This window comes from Octodon degus, unplaced genomic scaffold, assembly GCF_000260255.1.
Source record: "Octodon degus isolate 3935 unplaced genomic scaffold, OctDeg1.0 scaffold00154, whole genome shotgun sequence".
Classification (NCBI taxonomy): Eukaryota; Metazoa; Chordata; class Mammalia; order Rodentia; family Octodontidae; genus Octodon; species Octodon degus.
Window position 1 is genome coordinate 362,433 of NW_004524730.1, and position 7,213 is coordinate 369,645.

Genomic DNA, 7,213 nt, shown 5'->3' on the forward strand with positions numbered 1-7,213 from the left:
AACTCAGGTCCTTCACTTGCCAAGCAAGTGCTTAGACCACTAAGCTATCTCCTCAGCCCTATCTAAGATAATTATACTACTAATTTCTATTAGTACATTACAAGAAACAATTTGTGGTTTTATTTTTGATCAATTTTGTATGCCTATATCTTGCAATCTGAACAACTACTTGTTAATAATTTTATGGAAAAACAAATAGCAATGAGACCATTTCAATAAAATGTATTGCATTTTGTTGTCTTCTTAGTGGTTATTCATAGTATAAGATGCAGACATGATATCCTGTCCAAACACTATTAGTACAAATCTTTCTTCTCATTGAATTAAGAGAAAATATCTGTATATCTATCCTAACTATTTTGAATATACAGATACAAAATGGTCCTTCATGTGTATCCCCTTTTTTAGTTTACTTTTGTCAGAGATGGGTATTCCACTGTACTTTGAAGATAACAATATGTAATATAATCACCACTACTTAGTTACTTCTTCACCTATGTACCCCTTAAAGACAGATGTCAAGTCTCTTTTTCTTTATCGCATCTTCAGTATCTATAGTACTATCTAGAGCAGAGTTCGTGTTCAATAAGTACTTGTCAAAAACAAAATATAAAGGAGAAGACATTTTTCTGGAAAGGTTGGATCAGTGGCAATCAGAGCCATTCATGTGTCTAAGATAAAAATAACCTTTTCTGAAAAGTTACTTGATTCCTGAGCATACATTAAAAACCTCCACAAATGTGTTTCTAGAAAATTATTTACTGGTAGGAATATACTAAAATTCTGACTTATACTCTAAGCAATTCATATAACTTCTGGGTGGTGTGGAAATATTCTACCCACCAATTTCATCTGTCATCAAGTCTTTCTTTAAGGAATACAAAGTAACACTTTTAAACCACCCATGAAATTCCAACTACACACCAGTAAATTCTGTTTATTCTTTTACTAACTTCTTGGGGGTTTCCATTGTTGAGCCAGGGTAAATTTCACTTGTACAGTTTGTAGTGCAACAATATGTGCTACAGTTCTGGTATGGGTTGTACCTGCTCTCCAAGGGTGAGTGAGTTAGAATCTTGGTCTCCGGTGTGGAGTGCTGAAAGACGATGATATTCTTCAGGGGGAGGTCTTGGTAAGAAGGACCAAAGTCTCCAGGAAAATGCTCTCAGAAACAATTAAAGGAGCTTTGTGGGACCCAAGAGCTCGTACAGGAACAAGTTGCTTTTTAAGAACAAGACTGATCTCAGAATCACTCTCTGGACTCCCGTCTCACCAGATAGGAGTGATCTGTCCTTCTCATGTGGGTTCCTGCCATCTACTGTGAGATTCTCACCAGAGTCAGGATCTTGCATTATGCTGTTGAATCTCCAGAACTGTGGTATAAATAAACATCTTTTCTTCAGGAAGTTAACCTGCCTCTTGTTTCAGGTATTTCATCATAGTAGCAAAAACAAACTTATAAGGAAAGAGTGAAAAACATGCAAGTATATATTCAGGATAGCTGAGATGATTGTACCCACAATTTCCATCTTTTTTAAAAATTTTTAGAATTTTTACCTTGACTAGCTCTGTATGCTAATATCTGCAATCTAAGTAACTACATCAAGGACAGCAATGTGCAATACAAAACCCATTGTTGAGACTGGGCGTGGTGGCACATACCTGTAATCCCAGATCTTGGGAGGCTGTAAACAGGCGAATCACTATGAGTTTGATCTAGTAGTAAGACCCTGAACAACCTGTAGACCTTTCCCTAAATACAAAAAAAAAAAAAGATTGAATGCCTCTCATCTTGGTCTTCTAAGTGTGTACCATTCCTAATGTTTTACCAATTGTTATATGCTCTTTAAAATAAATTAAAACCAAAAAAGACAAAAAAACAAATTTAAGATTTCTTGAAAGCAAACACCAATATTCAATTATTTCCCCAATCTTATATAACTATATCTGTTAATCTGAGCAATAGATTTGATGACAAAAATAGATAATATAACAGGCATTGTTAACTAGCTATTCCTGCTTTAAAAATCTGTAATATATGCATTGTTGAATGCTACCATTACTGTCTTTTTTTCTATTTGTTTTTGATTCTGTTTTACTCTTCAAAATAAAATGAAATAAGTTATAAAAAATATAAATGTATAGACAACCTAAAAATATTTTTACACAGGATATGAGGGATTTCTTGGTGTATCCCTTGAGATATCATTAAAAGTAAACATTGCTGTGGGGCTATATTCTTGTTATTGTGGTTTTTTCCCTTATTTTTCATGTCAGGGAAAACATACTGATGACAGAGCTTCCCTTAGGCCTTTGTACTTCCTCAGAGATGTTCCCACTGAGTTCAACAACTCTTGATGAATCACTGTAAGATAGTTTGTTGTGTAAGTTCCTGCAGTGTACAAAGGCTATAAAGAATTTTCAACATCTTTTGCACATTCATAGTAGCTTGTATAAGATATGCAAGTGGCATCTTAAGGAATACAGAAAAAAGCTCTAATGCATGATGAAAAGATGCAAAAGAAAAGTGTATTAGCAGAGGGAGCTAAAAATTGATAAGGGCTCCCCTTATTTCCTATAAAGCTTAAATCCGATCTAATCTTTTTCAGCTTTGTCATAGTTATTTTTCTCATGGCTGAGACAAAATAATTGATGCCCAAAGTTAAGGGAAGAAATATTTATTTGGCTCACAGTCTGTAGAGATTTCAGCCCATAGTTGGCTGGTCCCAAGTCAGAATGTCGTGGCAGACAAGAATCATGGAGAAACAGTTCATGCTGGAAAGAAGGTAGCAAAGCAACAAGGGAGGACCACAGCTCTTTCTATCCCTTATATCTTATTCCAGCTACTTAAACCAGGTAGTGCTCACACCCTTAATCCTAGCACCTTTGATCCTAGCCCTGCACCATGAACCAATCCCAGCATCCCACACTCTAGATGGAGCTGCCTCTGAAAAACCCCACCTATGACTGCATGAGGCTTTGAGGGGACATGTAAACACAAGCTGTAATCGGCTTGGAGTTAGAAGAAAATACTACCTCCTATTTTAGGAGATTGAGATAATCAGAAATTATGATAATACTGAGTTACTGCAAGTCACTTGAAAAGCCTGTCCTTGGGTGGTAGAGTTGCAGTGTGCCCAGCTCCAATCACTAAGAGAAAGAGCTTACCTAACACTAAATTTAGTCATATGTGTGTTCATGACTATTCCAGTCTACAGGGATACTTACATGGAGACCCTGAGCAGTTTTTCCCTTACATCATCTTTGATGTTTCCAAAATAAATAAAACTCTCTCATTGTATTGGAAAAGAATCTCTGAAGACACAGGTTCCATGCATCCACATTTCTTTTCTGTTCAACCTTACTAGAAAAGTATGGTAGCTTGTCTCTGAAGATAACCCAGCTATTAGCCCTATTTCCCAGCTTCCATGACCTAGGGTTATACCATCCTCTTGACTATGGCTGGCCATGCAACTTACAACAGAATGTGCTAGAGTGACACTGCTAGATTTCCAAGACTAAGTCATAACATATTTTGAAGCTTCTACCTGTCCTTGGGACAATGGCTCTGGGTAAGGTCCTGTTTGGAACACAGTTTATCTACTGTCAAAAACATAAGCTACAAGGAGAAACTTTAATAGGGTAAGGACAAATGCAACTCAAAATTAAGAGATTTAATTCTCCTTGTGGAATGTAAAGGAAGAGATTTCTCTCCTCTTCTTATAACATTTACTTTAGGAAATTTGTAATTGTAAGCACTTTCTGTTCTGTTGAAGTTCATATAAGTCCTTTAGAAAACAAAATCTGCTTTACTACACAGGAATGCCTTTAGGTCCTGGAGGCCATGTCATTGAATTGTAAAACAGTGTCAGGAGGTTTAGCACCAGTCTCCCAATTTCCCTCCAAGTGCAGGAGCCTAGCTTCCCTGATAACTCTCCCCAAGTTGTAAAACTTTCTCCAGTTATAAAGATATAAGAAGTTTGGAGGGCCAGGCAGATAGCTTAGCGAATTAAAGCACCTGCTTAGGAAGATGCAGGGGTCAGGGGCTCCATCCCTAGCCTGCTGTGCTGGCCCCACCCCCAGGGCGCACTGAGACAGTCAATGAGACTGGGCTGGGCATGGTGGTGTGTGCAATCCCAGGGCTTGAGAGGCTGAAAAACAGGAAGCATCACTACTAGACCAATCTGTGTAGTGAGACCCTGTAGACCCTGTACTACATACACAAAAACTAATAAATAAATAAATAAATAAATAAATAAAAAATATAAGAAGTGGGGTTGGAGGTGAGGTCAACAATGGTAGCTGGCAGCAATAGCCTGCCATGGAAGGAGAAATGGTGGACCTACAGCCCAGGGAGTCCTCGGATGCCAGCAACCCAGCCAAAATCCAGCCATGACTATATGAAATGCACTAAGCCACAAGTGTCTCTCTGAGCGCAGTTAACCACAGAACCATGAGAGACAACACATTGTTTTAAGCCACTAAGCTTGGGGCATAGTTTATTGGGCACCAAGATATAAACAAAGCAAGTGACTTCTGTTTTTGCCACCAAGAACTCTGACTTATATTACCACTTCTCCTCTGTGGGGTGAGGGTCCTGAGAAGGGAACCTCTTTTTGTCCCTAAATCCCTTCTTGCAGCTTTATTTTTCCCCCCACAAAGTAGCTGTGCAACTTGTTCGGTTTTTTGGAACAGAAGAGAGAGGAAAGCAATAAAGGTCTTGGGCAGTGTGCTTGGGAGCTGTGGGTCAGGGCCATGGAGGCCTACGCGCAGGTCCAAAAGGGGCCCCTGAAGCTGAAAGGTGTCACAGAGCTCGGCAGGACCAAGCGGAAGAAGAAGAAGGGCAAGGACAAGGCGAAGCTCCTGGAGGCCATGAGGACGAGCAAGAAGAACGAGGAAGAGACGCAGCGCTGCCTGGACAAGTGGACGCCGGCGCAGGCGGCCTTCGAGAAGATGCAGGAGAATCCGCAAATGAAGCGGATGCTGAGGAAAGCGTCCAAAACCCACAAGCAGCAGGTGTAGGACTTCAGCAAGCCCTTGGACACTGTCACTGAGCGCTAGGCCAGTACCAAGTTCAGCCAGTCAGCTGAACCAAGTAGGTCCGGCCAAGTCTTCTGGAAACTTCTCCTACTCCACCCTCACCTGCCGGCACCTTCGGGAACCATCTCGTCATCCTGGAACCTGATTAAGACCACACTGTGGCTGTCCCTCTACTCTACTCCGTGTCAATTTTCTCAGCATGGAAGGGAACACCCTAGTTAGGTGGGACTGGGAAGCTGAGGATTCCCGCGAGGTTGGGGTTGCTTCGGTGCCAAAAAACTGCTACGCTGGGTTACAGCGCCCAGAGGACGGGCTCCTGGGAGTGAGAAGCCAGCGCCGCTGCCCTGAGCGCGCCCTGAGCGCACCCTCTGGTAGGGGACCCACCTCAGGTTGCAGCCTCTGCCCCTGGCCAGCCCGACCACGAGGCCAGGGCAGACGTTGGCCTGGTCCGCTGCCCTTCCGCCAGCACAGTGCCCAACACCCGTGTCTGCTGCAGGGCCCTGCTGCCCATCACAGCTGTTAGTGATGCAAGTAGGCACAGCTTGAGGCCTGGGGCACCGGGACCTCCGCAAACCACGCCACCTGAGCTGTGATTGGCACAGACATCAAGGGCACAAAGGAACCAAGCGCCAGGGCTGGGCTGCCCCAGGTAAAGTGCAGAGTAAAGCAAAACCTGTTAGTGATGTTCATCTCCTCCTTCCAGCTCCTCGACTGTCCGGGAAGTGCTGACTTTTGATTATTGCGCAGGTGCGCGCTTGTGGTGCAAAAGTATTACTCGTGACGCGCGGGTTATGCCGTGGTCTGCAGCTAAGCACCACAAAATCCAAGCTGACAGCTCTTGTCCGGATTCCATGGCACCAGGAGTGGCCTGGATTTCAGATCTCCTGGGGTTGGGGATATTTGGGTGTGCATAACTAGGTGTCAGGAGAGAGAACCCAGGTTTAGACAGTTCACTCCTGTCTGACATTTGCCTGTCTACACAGTCTTCAGGTAGTTTTACAGGACATTTTTATTAGTGGATTCTGTGGTGCATAATAAAAATACATTCATTGTGCTGAATTGGGACATAAAAATAGAAAGAAAAAAAGAAAGAAGGAAGGGAGGGAGGGAGGGAGGGAGGGAGGAAAGAAAGAAAGAAAGAAAGAAAGAAAGAAAGAAAGAAAGAAAGAAAGAAAGAAAGAAAGAAAAAGATCTTTATTGAGTACACAGAGAGGACAGCAGGAAGATGACAGAGATCCTCTGACCTGAGGAAAAGGGGACCCTGGACTTTTCCTAGGGGCGGAGTTGGGGGTGGGGGGTTCAGTGACGTGTAAGGAAGGATAAGAGGAAGTTGTATTCAGGGCAGAGGGGAGAAGGGGGTTGGAGAAGTGATTGGAAAGATAAGCTGCTGTTTTTGAGCTTCAGCCGGGGTAAACCACCGTAATGCTTGAGTAGTTCATATTAAGGCCAGAACCTATCATGACTCTAATAACCATGTATGAGGAATTACCCAGAGACTGAGCTGTGGGAAAGATAAGATTCTATGCTTCCACCTGAAGGCTGATATTAGAGGCAATATAAGAAAATACCTAGAAGGGAAACTGAGTATCGATAGATTTTAAGGTTAAGGGTGTAATTTTAAGGACTTAAAAAATCTAGGTAAAATGTTTGAGCTTAAAGCTGTAGGGGAAATCAGCACGCACTGGTATGCAGAGCTGGCAGTGGGGACTTCAGGGGCATCTTAGCCCTACCTTAGACCTTTATTGCCCTTTCTTGCTTGCAAGGAGCATGTTATTTCCAGTAATGGAGACTCTATTGTTTGAATGCAGCAGCTCAATGTCTCTCTCAGGTTACTCTCAGACCAGTCCTGACAGTAGCATCTGGAGAGGGCTGTACACCATGCCACACTGTACCATCCAGGGGTGGACAGCAAGCCATAGGGACAGGTCCTCCAAGGGGCCAGTGTGGAAGACAAGACACCTTGAAACTGTGGGAGAGACGGCACTTCTCTTGGGCCCAGACCTCAAGGCAAAAGGTGAAACAAAAGCACCCACATGCCTCCCTAGGGGTGGACATCAGGGATTGATACACTAAGTAGGTATCAATCACCTTGGAAAAGCCAGGAAGAGTCACTAACCTAACCCTAACCCTTTGCAGGAAGAGCCCCTGTTCAAATTCTCCTTCTCCTTCTCCT

At 42.9% G+C, this 7,213-nt stretch overlaps 1 pseudogene; it reads left to right on the top strand.

Moving 5' to 3' along the window:
• The first annotated feature begins 4,755 nt into the window (after positions 1 to 4,755).
• Positions 4,756 to 5,061, top strand: LOC101580421 (annotated as a pseudogene).
• The last annotated feature ends 2,152 nt before the right edge of the window (positions 5,062 to 7,213 follow it).